Raw genomic sequence first — 14,078 nt, 5'->3', positions numbered from 1 at the left:
CTTCTTGCAATACCGTGATATAATGAACCCACTGTCCTGCTTCCAGTTTCCAGAAAACATAAACACCATAAAAGCGATTTGACACAAATCAAATTACGATTAAATAACAGCTTCCAGTTCTAAGAATCCAATTCAATTAAAAGTTGGGCGATATTAATTATCAAAATTGATGTATCAGTATATCGGACCATTGAACCAAAAATTAATATTGAATATCGATATCGGAAACGATATTTGGAAATTTCTGTTTATTTCCAGCTTTTTCAACCATCTAACAGTGAACATTCAACCGAAAAATTCCAACAAACAAAATTTTTCGTTAATATATAGTGTAAATTTAAAGTTCTAGGGAGGAGAAGGGGGGCAGCTGCCCTTTCTGCCCACTTTCCTTAGCCCAAAGAGAGGGGTCATTTGAATGGGAATCAACAGCTCTAGTATCTCTTTTAATTGACCGACAGCATTGGAGGTTAAAAAGCCCGCTTCTCACGCCCCTTTTTCCGCAATGATTTCTGATCAAAATTTTTAGACAACCGTTTGACTCAACACAGTTGAAAGATACGCCTTTGGGGATAACAAGACTCCCCACCCCAAAGCCCCTGGGAAAAGGGCTATAACTTATGTAGTTTGTCCATTGTTTACGTATAGTGCTTGGTATAAAAAAATATCCGGACATTTTTAGTGGGGGGGAGATAACTGTCCGTGGGGAGGAATGTTCTGGGGATGATCTTCCAAGAGAACTTTCACACCGGGGATAAGGCCTGTAATTTGGTCATTGCAACTTGGTCATTGTTTACACATAGTGCTGTTATTTGGAAATGTACAGAAATTTTTAAAGGGAGAATTTTTCACGGTTGTCTCTAGCCTATTGGGCTAAATATAGAATAAAGTTGAAATATAAAAAAAAACTAGAGAAATTTGGCGTGTTGAACATTTACCTCATAAATAGACGCTAAGCTAGGCATATTCTATAAAAACGGGAAAATTGGCAAAAAGAAATATATTATAATATTAATATACAAAAAAAAAGACTAAAACACTGATTTTTGTTCTTGTGAAGCGAACATTAAGCTCTCAGCAGCTCTCTTTCCTATAACATCTGTGACGGTGTTTCAAGCAGTCTATATGATTATGTTTCAAGCAGTCTATACTGTTATGTCCTGTGATTGTGTTTAAAATTCCATGTCATAAGTCAAATCACTTGATATAAACAGTAAATAGACTGAATAGACTCTGAAAAGAAAACAGAAAAATGAAAACCTTGAAAAACCTGAGTTGAAAAATTAATGAGAAGACAGAGGAAACAGCTAGAAGTAGTTGAGTTGCTAGAAGTAGTAGTAGTATATGGCATCCGAAAACTGCACTTTAGGTTGTTTTTTCTATTATTTTTTTTTCAAAATGTTTGTTTTTCAAAATCTATGCAGGGGCAAGAAACTAGGGTAACATGGGCACCCTTCCCTCCATTTCTACCATTAGAGACAGCTCGCAGGCAACATTGTAAAGACCTTTTAAGGCTTGGTTCAAAGCTATTGGATATTTTATATTCAAAAATATCTTTTTTATAAATGCGTATTCTAGTGGCGATTCATTCTAGCGCCGATTCGTTTCTAATAATTAGTTTTTCTAGAATGCTAAAGTAAAAGGACCAAAATATATGAAAACATAAATTTCTGTAACCGGTGTTAACTAAACATCTTAGATTCTTTTAATGATTTAATGAATTGTTGAATTTATTTTATTACTGTGTGAAGTTTTAAACCAGTAGAGAGAAGAAAAACTTTTTGAGTCGCAAATTTATTTTGGCACTGCTAAAGGTCCTATGTGTTTTCTCTTTTTGAGGGGGGGGGATAATTTTGGAAATTTTGTGATTTTTTTTCTTCTTGTTCATATTGCCAGTGACAGATCTTCTTGCATTGATTTTAAGTCATTTATTTACTTACACCAATAAATATAAAATCAATACCCTTCAAAATAGCGATAAAATAGAGGCACTTCCGGCATTTTTTTTATATGATCAAAGTTTTTCCTAAAAGGGGGTAAATTACTGGGGTTTGATGCCCCCCCCCCCAAAAGTTATGAGCCCTTTTTTTAAAAGAACCAGTGCGTATATTTATGAACGAAACCTAATTGAAGCTCCGATAGGGAGGGGGGGGTGCCCCCTGAATTTGCCCCGGTAAGTGACAAGTTGAAATAAAATAATATGGGAACGCACATTTGGAAATAACGATTTGGTGCGTTAATTTTAATTTTTAAAATGATTTTGTATATATATTTATTTATATCTATTGGTTATTTTTCTCTTGCTCTAATTCAAAAAAAAAGAAGAAAAATTTGGAGAAGAAGAGTGCACCCCACCATAGTTCGTTGTTTGCCCATCTTTTGCCTAATAGTCAATGTTTTGTTTTTTTGTTATTTGTGAATATTATCATGCAAAGAAAACACTGATATAGAGTCACAAATTTGACATTGTGTGCACTTGATAACGGTGAGGGGGGTCCTACCCCTTTAATTTTAATGAATAATAAGAAACTACTAACACTATTTTGTATGTTTTTTTTATTTTTATTCTTTGCAACAAGAAATGTTTACAAAAAGGTCTGTGAAAAAGACGCACAAAAAAGGTTTTTATTTATTTTTAATTATTGGAAAATATATTTTATCCCATAATACTCGATATAAACATAATTGATTATTAAGTCAAATATTCTTTTGTTGCAACCAGAGCCGGAGTTAAATTTTTTTTCTAATGGGGGCAAATTTATAATTTGCCGGCTATTGCCGTATCATCAATACTGTAAATTTTACAATTTTCGTCGAAGACTTTTACATTCTAAGCTTGTTTTGGCACTCCCACGCATGCCATCTGGAGTGATTACCCACTCTCGACCGGGGGCCGATATTTAATTCCCCCCCCCCGGAAAATACACCTCCACGGAAGATACCCCCCTTCTGATACCCCTCCGGAAAATAATGCTTTTCAAACATGACAATTTTATTAGATATTGATTTTTTAAATTCCGTATGGTGAATAAATATTGGTATTTTTGTCTTGTGCTCCGATCCCTAAGGATTATGCTGTTTTACATTCTATAAAAAACCTATTTTTTCGTGAGTTTCTTCGTTACCCCTACCCCCCCTCCCCCTCCTAGTGTGCATATATATTTCTGTCTTATCTGGGATTAACCAGTTTACAAATTATTAATTGACATGTTCACGCAGCAGAAAATTAAAAGAAAAACCTTTCTTTTTAATTAAATTTATTTTTGTAAAATATTTTTTGTTTGGCGGGGGGGGGGATTTAAATTTTACTTTTAAATTTACATATAAAGTGAAAATTCCTTTTCTTGATGTTATTATTTTTAAAAATAAAAATGGTATGGATTTTAAAATTTACAGAAAACCGACAAATAAAAATAGATTTTTGTCTTATAGTTCCGGTTACGCTCGCCAAGTAAAAATTGATTTGATCATCTCTTTAACTGACCAGATATTTAGTAGTTCCTCTCCAAATTTTTTTAGGAGGAGTTGTCTTTTCTAAGGAAAATACTAATAAGCAACCAGTATCCAGAGTGGTTAATTGACCAGACTTTTTCAAAAGAAGAAAAAGGTTTCTAAAGATTTCTAAGAAAGTCGTGGAGCCAACTCGGGAGAGAGATGTTTCTTGTTCCTAACCATATGTACCCGGGCGAAGCGAAAAACTTAAAATAATTTTACAAAGCAATGGTCTAAGGGTAGCTTCAATTAGTAATAATACTTTGGGTAGTTTTCTAGATTCTGGGAAGGATCTAACTTCATTGGGGCAACAAAGTGGGGTTTATCAGATCCCTTGTACTTGTGGAAGCTCATATGTGGGACGTACTAACCAGAGTTTGGAAATGAGATTACTACAACATAAAGATTCTATTTCTTCGACTTTAAGGCAAGATTATAAGTCTGAAGATTTCCTTCAGCCCTTTCAGAACATATTTTCAATTTTCCAGACCATTTTATTTTGTACGAGAATTTCTCTTTGAGTTCTAGGGATTGGGGTCTAAAGCAAAATTTTCGTGAAACTTGAAATAAAGAAAATCTTATTCAAGAATATTGCTTTGAATCGGGATACACGGGAATTTGGGCTGAACTCTATCTATGATAATTTATTAAAATCTGACAGAGTAAAGTTCAGTTCACCAAATGTAGTTGACTTTTGTCCAAATGGTTATATCATTGAACCCTAATGAACCAATTTCATGAAGGTCAAAGAGTGCTAGCTTCCACCTTTGAAAAGAATTAGAGATTTTAACAATACTTAGTTTTATGATTTCGTTTATATTTTTGTTTTAAATTGTTTTAGTTTAGTTGTACTACTGATGACGGTCACTGTATATGTGACCGAAATATCTGGTATTTCTTGTGAATTATCTATACACTGTCTATTAAAAAGGATTTATCCCTATTTTTAACTATTACTTTATCAAAAATTTCTTATGAATGGTTCTGCCTGAAAAGTTCTCCGTAGCAAACATTTATTTGAAAAAGACTTTAAATTCTGATTATTTTTCAAGTCATGGCTGAAATTTCCTTTAGTGGTAAATCTTTCCCTTAAATTTCACCCCCAAGTGAAAAGCATCTCCAGCAAAAGAGTCCCTAGTGGAAAATTTCTCCAGTAGAAAATCCCCCGACCCCAGGACAAATCCTCGAGATAATCCCAATCCAGTCCAAATCTCCACCTAATATTTAGTAGTCACAGACACCACTAAGACAAAAAAAACATTTAGTATGGGAATTCTGTAAAATTTCCTTGGTGTTTAATTTCGCATGAAATTTCACCCTCTGAATACTTACATCCTCATTTATTCCCTTCCCGCTTCATAAGATAAAATTTCAATATTCGACCCTTCAAACCCCCCCCCCCCTCTGAAAAGGGGGGATGACCGTTACCATTCCACATACGATACTTGCCGCAGGGGCAGATGTCCTAACCTACAGACATGTACCATAAGGCGGTGGGGGGATTTTGATGCTAAACTGCTGTGTACTTTGACTGTTAAACTGCATTTAACAAAATGGCTGTCCCAAACCCACGATCGGATGACTGGGGGAAAGGGGTCGTTTTTTTTAACACGTATTTTTTTTTATAGCGTTATTTATTTATTTTTAAATTTATTTTTTGTAGTTTTAAAAATTAATATAAGCATAAATAAAATATTTACATATTTTTGATTTCCTAAACTTTTTTAATCCGCTAAAAATGAGAGAATAATGGCTTTAGTAGGATGCCTTCCTATCGACATTATAACCGAAGAAATAGCTTTCACCAGATATCTGAAGAGGCAGGTTACCTCGTAAGATAATTGGCCACCCTTGATTAATTTAAATATACAAAAACTGAATGACCATACATATTATACTGACTCGCATGCAAATTATGTATTCGGTAATTCCTTTTCTACATCCAATACTATAAATGAAATTCGGAAAACTTTACAGAAAAACCTGTATATGAAGTGGTATGGGTAAGTCTGCCAAGCTGTTAAGCCCTTGACCCTTCAGTTTCTTACTGATCATTTTGACCTTCAAGCTGAAAAAACTTCTCCTAATCAACCGTTTTGTGTTAACGAACTGTAAGTATGAAGCGAACATACTCAATAGTAACAGTAACTAAAAAATTGAATTTTGATGTAATTAGAGAAATCAAACTATTAGCATTTTATGTCGAATTAGAATGTATAAGTGTCATCAAATTTGTTCATACCCATCAAACCGCACGAGCCGTTTAATAGAGGTCCCCACAAAAAAGATTATGAATGGTTTCAAAATCCCTAATTGGAGGAAGATAGACCGAAACAGAAAATTCAAAGAAAGCGAGAAATTTCAGAAAGCTGAATATGAAAGAAGCTCAAAATCAGTTGATGCATTGGTACAGCTTAAATTCGGTAAGACACAGAGGCTATAAATTTCCTCAACAAATTATTTTTAGCCAAAAATATTCCAAGACAATTTGGCTCATCTTTACAAGGAGTATCATTAAAGCCAGCCGTTCAAAAGGTTGAACGGCTGAACGGCTTGTTTTATCCATCCAAACTTATATAGAAGTAAAAAAAAAAAAAAAATAAATACCTAAAAATTAATCTTAAAAACAACACAAAACTCATGATGAGCACATAGATATTTTTATGATGAAATTTTCTAGGAAATATTGAATAGCCAAATTGTCTTTCAAAGCCACAGTGATTTAATTAGATTGCACAGTGTTGTTGGAGAAGTCATCAACTGTAAGAGCCAAGCTACTAATGGGGGCAATTGAAACGGCAGATTTTAATGGTCAGGCCTCCCTCGTTAACCAAGTCTGGCCTGAATGTGTAGTTTTATCTTTGGAAAATTATACTGCTTCGAATTTGTGGTCTTTATCTCACAAGACCAAGATGTAAGCCGGTACGTGAAGACATTCAGAGGCAGAGGGTCAGGCAGTGCTTTTGGGAGGAATGCACACCCTATGTGGTGGTAAGGCTGTATTTGTAATTTTTCTAATGAATGGCTCTAGTTTAGAAGAGAAGAATCACATAATGTAAAAGATTTAATTTTATTCATCTTTCAAAACAAAATGGTACTGATGCTGGGTGCTTGAAGTAAACATTAAGCCGGATCTTCATTTAGTAATGTAGAAATATAAACCTGTGATTGTGAATTTAAGTATAGTGTATGTTCCTGATTTGAATCCAATGTAGTCTCTACTGTTCTCCTGTTAGTGTGTTCAAACGCCATATATAAATCAAATCACGTGATAACATTCAAAAGACCTGAAAGAAACTGGAAAAAAATATGAAAATCTTGAAACGTAGAGCTAAAAGGTAAGAATAACCAACAACAACTAAAGAATAGACAAATAAAAAGAATAAGTGATGAATAATGAAAGAATAACGGATGAATAAAATTTAAATGATACCGATGAGACGACACCCCATACATTTGCAGGTGTGACTGAAAGTTAATCAATGAAGAAAAGACTTAAATTGAATTTAATTTATTGAATTAAAATGAACAAATAAATAATATTAAAATATATGGCAGCTATTAACTCACATTTTTTTAACTATTTTTTTTTAGTTTTTTTTTTTAATGCTTTAATTAAATTAATTAATTTTTTTTCACAATAAATCGTGTATATAGTTTAAAAAATTTTTAAAAACAATTTTTTATTTAAAGGCAAAAAAACAATAAAAAAAATATTTTAAATAATTTTAATAAAAAACAAAAAAAATTTAATTAAAATGTAATTAAAATACTTTAAAGTTTGTGGCGACGCTACATTCTTCAATTAACACCGAATCCATCAAAATTTTTTTAGGGGGAGGGGGGGCGTGAAAAAGATTGATCCGAAAAAAAAAATTAGGGGAGGGGCGCAAAATAGGAAGATCCGATAAACTTGCGTTAGGAGCAAGCTTAATTAACGCAAACTTGAGTTAATCATGTAAATTACACTACTATAGACTACGCTGAAGGGAGGGGGCGTCCTCCTCTGGATCCACCACTAGGCCTATATCAGAAACCGAGTTTTCCCATATTTAGCTCCTTTAAGGGGGCTTTTTGTTTACTGTAATTTAAAGAATATGTAACATTCAGTGTAACTAAAAAACATTTCAGTCTTCAAATTTTTATAGACATAGCGGATTTGTGGTTGAATGTGTTTGAAGCAGTAATTTTTATTACTATTTGTTTTTTAAATATTGTTGTTAATTTATTTTGTACGGTATACAGATAATTTTGTCCTACAATAGCAACAATTACATGATTATCATAGATGACTAATGGGAATGCATAGCTTTGTTATTACAAAATAATTTCTGAAAAAGGAAAAATAGTTCTAAAATCTAAAATATTTCTTAAAAAATGCACAATAGTTCAAATATTCCCCCAAAAAATCCTGCAATCCCTATTCTCCCTGGACAGACGTCGGATGTTCATTAAAAGGGAAATTGAAAGTTCAGGAAATTGGAACTCAGAAAGTTCACATTTTTAAGTCACAGGTAATTATAAAGTGTTGCTTATAGTACAAAGCCATAAGGGTTAAAATTTTAGGGACCATATAGGGGGAGTTTCAATTAAGCCAAAAGACAATGTGAATGTAGGTTTTGAAAAGGGCATTTAAGCAATATCGTAGGCATTCTTCAATTAACACCGAATCCATAGTGGGTGACTTATAACTATATATATATATCGATATATATATATATATATATATATATATATATATATATATATATATATATATATATATATATATATATATATATATATATATATATATATATATATATATCCAAGATTTTTGTAGGGGGAGGGGGGGCGCGAAAAAGGTTGATTCGAAAAAAAAAATTAGGGGAGGGGCGCAACATAGGTTGATCCAATAAACTTGCGTTAGGAGCAAGCTTAATTAACGCAAACTTGAGTTAATCATGTAAATTACACTACTATAGACTACGCTAAAGGGAGGGGGCGTCCTCCTCTGGATCCACCACTAGGCCTATATCAGAAACCGAGTTTTCCCATATTAAGCTCCTTTAAGGGGGCTTTTTGTTTACTGTAATTTAAAGAATATGTAACATTCAGTGTAACTAAAAAACATTTCAGTCTTCAAATTTTTATAGACATAGCGGATTTGTGGTTGAATGTGTTTGAAGCAGTAATTTTTATTACTATTTGTTTTTTAAATATTGTTGTTAATTTATTTTGTACGGTATACAGATAATTTTGTCCTACAATAGCAACAATTACATGATTATCATAGATGACTAATGGGAATGCATAACTTTGTTATTACAAAATAATATCTGAAAAAGGAAAAATAGTTCTAAAGTCTAAAATATTTCTTAAAAAATGCACAATAGTTCAAATATTCCCCCAAAAAATCCCGCAATCCATCGTCTCCCTGGACAGACTTCGGATGTTCATTAAAAGGAAATTGAAAGTTCAGTAAATTGGACCTACGAAAGTTCACATTTGTAAGTCACAGGTACTTATACAGTGTTGCTTATAGTACAAAGCCATAAGGGTTGAAATTTTAGGGACCATATAGGGGGAGTTTCAATTAAGCCAAAAGACACTGTGAACGTAGGTTTTGAAAAGGGCATTTAAGCAATATCGTACGCCGCGCCGCTCTATCATTAATAACAGCATCATGAAAACTTTTAATTGGTTCAATTTGATTGGAAATTAAAAGTTCTTTTCCCCTTTTTCAGAGTGAAAATTAATTGGAAAGCAAGCAGCACCCTCCCAAACCCATAATTTTCAAAGACATCACATCAAAATTATGTGATAGCCCTTTTGTTCAGCATAGTTGAACGGTCCAGTAACTATGTCTCCAGGCAGATTGGGTATTTTATCACCCCACCCCTACAGCTACACAATTTTTCCGTCAAGTTGTATAACTATATCAAGAGGCACCATGTGTAGGCTGGCTGACATTAAAATCTCAGTAATTTCCAGAGAATGATTGAGGATATTAAGTTTAAACTTTCTATTACTACTTCTGCTCTTACAATTTGATAAATCATAAGAGTTTATGTGTATCCAGATTATCAAAGAGCGTATATCTAATTTTTGGGGAATTATGTAGTTTTTTTTTTTTTTTTTTTTTTTTTTTTTTTATGTCAACTTGAGCTTGTATAAAACTAAATCAAGCAAGATGAAATTTCCAACATAGAAATAGCAAGCTAAACCTTAATTTTTATACAGAAACAAGAACCGAAAATGAAATAAAATATTATTTTCTTTTCAAATAGTTCGTGGTAACGAACTGTAAGTAAGGAGCGACCCAGCTTAATGGTAACCGAAACTCTAAAAAACGGAATTTTAATGCTGATTTCAAATATGTAAGTTTAATCTAGTTTATTCTTACCCATTGAAAGTTATGTGCTTGAGAAAATTTGGCTGATTTTAGAACTAAGGGAGAAAGACCACTTAAAAGTTATAGAACCTGAATGAAAATCACACCATCATATTCAGCGTATCAGAGGTTTTTACGCTAAAGTTTGACTTTCTCACAACTTTATTTTCTTATAAACAATAAAAAACTTTAGCGGAAAGAGCGAGGCGTTGAGGAGGGGACAGCCCCTTTCATATACGGAATAATTTCTTTTCGAATTTTAAGTTTAAGTTTTAAGTTCGTTCAAGTTCCTTAATTCCAGATAAAAAAAACTTTGTTTTTTTTTGTTTTATTCCATGAAAAAGACTATTATAGGCAGCGCATTAGCGATGTCTAAGAAAAAAATCTTGTTGCCACAGCATGTTGTTTATTCGTTTGTTTTAGAAAACAACAATTCGTATTGAAGGAGAAGTCGAAAAACTTCTAAAGGGGCTTATTCAATCGGAGAATTCAAGTCCTAGTGCAAGTCCGTTTATAGCTGAAAGTTAAGAGCCGCCACTTTCAATCAATTCACCAACATCATAGTCACCTACTCTTTCGAAGCAGATGATTATTTAAGGTCCAGGAGCCCCCAATGTCAATCATTTACCCAAACTCAGTCTCCTCAAATCGTTTGAAGCTGTTGATTCTTGAAGGAAAAGGAACCTTTAAATGTCCATCATTTTCCCAAAATCATTGTCCCCAAATCGTTCCCCAAAAACCAACTGGTGATATTTCCCTATGTTAGTAGGATTATAGAGAACTAGCGCTGGATTGAAAAAATACAGTTTTGATAAAAAATATAAAGTGAGTATGTATTGACGCGGTAAACTTGTCTAAAGAAAAATTATTAAATGTAATTTTAAGATACAAAAAGATTGTCAATCCTTGAACTGAGCTAAGTATGCAGAATAGACGCCAAATTGAACTAAATAAATAAATAAATCAACAATATTAAAATTATTTAATTTTTTTCTTTTATACTTTTTCTTAAAATGTTTAATTTTACCTTAAAAAATCTTCTATTTTTTTTTGTGTTTTAAATCAAGCGCGAGTTTTCTGTCATCATGGTTGCAGCGGCAGCTGAAACCTAGTAAAGAGCGAACCATAGCCCATAGTAATCAAAAGTTGAACAATGTGTTTTCAAAAAAACTGACTAGTGACAAAAAATTGTCATCTGACACTAAAACAGGAATGGTAACTATTCTTTCGGTTAATCTTGGAAGTACAAGTTTATTGCGAAAAAAAATTTATGGGGATTTCGAAAAAGAGCCTGAAACCACCTAAAAATGGCGTCAAATAAAAATAAGAGGTGCACTAGGGGCATCAGAATGTTCAAAAACTTATTGTAGGATAACTAAAGTCTCCCATCTTGAACACCAAGGAAAATGACTTTTTTGCATGGGTATCACATATCTGTCTCCTTTCACAGAAAAAAAACAAAAATTTCACAGGAAAAAAACAAAAACTTTCGCCCTCGAGAAAACTTAGGAGGGTTTGTCGTTACACGAAAGTCCATATAACTACTTACTTATTAAATGAAATATTTAAATATATTATAAACAGAATTTTTTCAATTTTTTTTTTCAAAAATCTTCAAAATACCTATAGTGTTCACTACAAACAAGAGTTTGGCTACTTACCGTCTCCTTAACGGTAAAAACATAAGGCCTACTTCGGATTTTGCGCGTTACTAAAACGAATTAAATTACAAATATTTTTTTGTACTTATTACAACATTGGAAATAAAATTACAACTGGAGTGAAACCAAGCAAGGATTTATCAATAAGGCCCATTAGGCCCTACGGCTTTCACTATTCCGTAATTTTGCAGATTTCCCGAAAAATCCTGCAAAACGGAGAGGCAACACTTGGGCCTAGAAGGTTCAAAACTTTAAATTAGGTCCTAAGTAGTGTTGTAAAATTACCGCAAAATAAAAACTCGGTAAGACAAATTGGTAAAATAGGTAAATTAAGCTAAAATTGGTAAAAAAAAAGGGAAAATTGGTAGAATAAGGTAAAATAAGTTACTTCCGAGTAAATATAGTGTAAAATTGGTGATTTAAATTGCCCTGTAGCTACAAGGCCCGTTAAACATTTCCTTTTAAGCATCACTTTGAGCTTTTAATGAGAAGTTTAACTATTCTGATTTTCCTGGGCTTGAAAAGGGTAATCCACTTCATATAGAGTTTCATCTGTTTAAATACTGTCTTTGTAGCTATTGAAATTGAATTGAATTGAAGTTAATGAAATTGAATTGAATTAAAGAAATTGAATTGAAGTTATCAAGTATTTTTGGCAATAGGTTGCATAGGTTGCATCAAGACTGGGCTGGGTAAATGTAGACAGAGAAAAGCCAAGACAGACATGCGTACTTAAATAGTCGTATTCAACCACATTTTTCGTATCATATATATGTTATTTTTCATTAATAATTTTAAAAAACAAAGGTTTCTGAGGGAAGTAAAGAGCCAAGTTGAAACTTAAAACGAACAAAAATGATTACTTCCCAGCCTATTTCTTTAAATATTAAGGCTCAATAATAATATAAACTCTAAAAAAGTAGTTTTGATATCAACAGATACATCAAAAGAATTGGTTTTTCATGCTGATTTTAAATATTTAATGTTTCTTCAAATTTAGTGTTAACAATCAAAATTTAAGAGCATGATATAAGATGCCTAATTTTTAAAAAAATGATATAACCTCTTAAAAGTAATAGTATCTTAATGAAAATCACACCATCATTTTCAGCGTATCAGATAACCCTACTTTAGTTTTCAAACTCCTAACAGAACAGAACTAACAGAAAAAATCCCCCTGTCAAACCGTCAGTATAATTAACAATAACCAATACTCTATGTAAACATTGGGTAAAGTTCAAAACTTTCAGCCCTCCCCCCGGAGACTGTGGGGGATTGTCATCCTAAATAAGTCTTCAGTCTAAAATTAGTTTTAATTTAAATATCAGTTACAACTCGAGTTCCTTGAACTTGTATTTTGCAATTTTGCAAATCGTGGAATCAAAATTCAGATCAAACAAACCATTCAAAGATCATTTAGAGATATCGATTGGTCATTTTGGCATGGAAAATTTCCTACCTTCTATCAAAACTTAACACAAAGGCCAATTAACAGTAGAGACATCATTTTAGTACATACTTTAAGATGAAATTTTTGAAAATCTCAAGCCGACTAGATAGTGGGGACCAAAAACTTAGTTTAAAAACATAAAATAATGTAAAAAAATGTAATAAATTTTTTTTTACATTTTATATATAATACAGTATATTAAACTAACAAACCCCGAAAAATAAACTTCACTAAGATTCAGAAAAGCAACTGGGGTACTTAAACTGCTTTTTCACACCCAACTATCTCACATACTCGATCCAAAATAATTGTTGCTTGGCGGTAGCTTCCAAAGAACTAGTTTAAAAAACCATTCTACAAAGTTGTCTGGGCTTGACTTGCATCTCTCCACCTCTCTATGAAGGCTACTGCGGGTTCAGAGAGTCTCAAATAGAAGTTGAACCCAAAATTCACTCAGTCTATTCATGGAAGGTAGCATAGAAAGATTTAATATCCGAATTATGAGAAACCATATTATTAAAACATAAAAAAGTACTGTCAAAAACACCATGTATAACGATTAGTACAGGACTCTTTGATCGCTCATTTCAGTCTCCATGTAGTTCCTAGGGGGGGGGGCATTATTCTGACTTGAAATGGGACTCCTCCCAACAATCAGTAATGAAGTACTAAATTTTATTATTTGTTAGTAAAAAAAAACTTTTGTCTTTAAAGAATTTAATATCTGCCCCTCATAACACAAAAAAGCAATCCGATTTAAATAGTTAATTTTCAATTGACAATCAGAGGGACAACAGGGCACAGAATCTCCTCATCAGTAATCAACAAAACCGGTTAAGACAGGTCGAAGTGTTGTGACCTTTAGCCAAAAAATTTTAAACCACTGACAAAATTCCTGCACCGTATGTTTAGGAATCTCAAGAGAGAGGGGGGGGGATTTACAGGCTTTTTAGTATAATTATTTGCATTATAGTAACTATTATTTATATTAATTTTTAATATTTTATTACCTGTTAAATTATTTACCCTCATTGCACTTAATTTTTCCTTGCTATATATTAAGAACTGACCAGTCTTATCTTTGTTTAGTCATGGGGTCGTAATG

Source organism: Artemia sp. Qi Xiang Cuo, chromosome 16 (assembly GCF_049724085.1).
Source record: "Artemia sp. Qi Xiang Cuo chromosome 16, ASM4972408v1, whole genome shotgun sequence".
NCBI lineage: Eukaryota > Metazoa > Arthropoda > Branchiopoda > Anostraca > Artemiidae > Artemia > Artemia sp. Qi Xiang Cuo.
Note: the sequence above shows the minus strand (reverse complement) of the source record.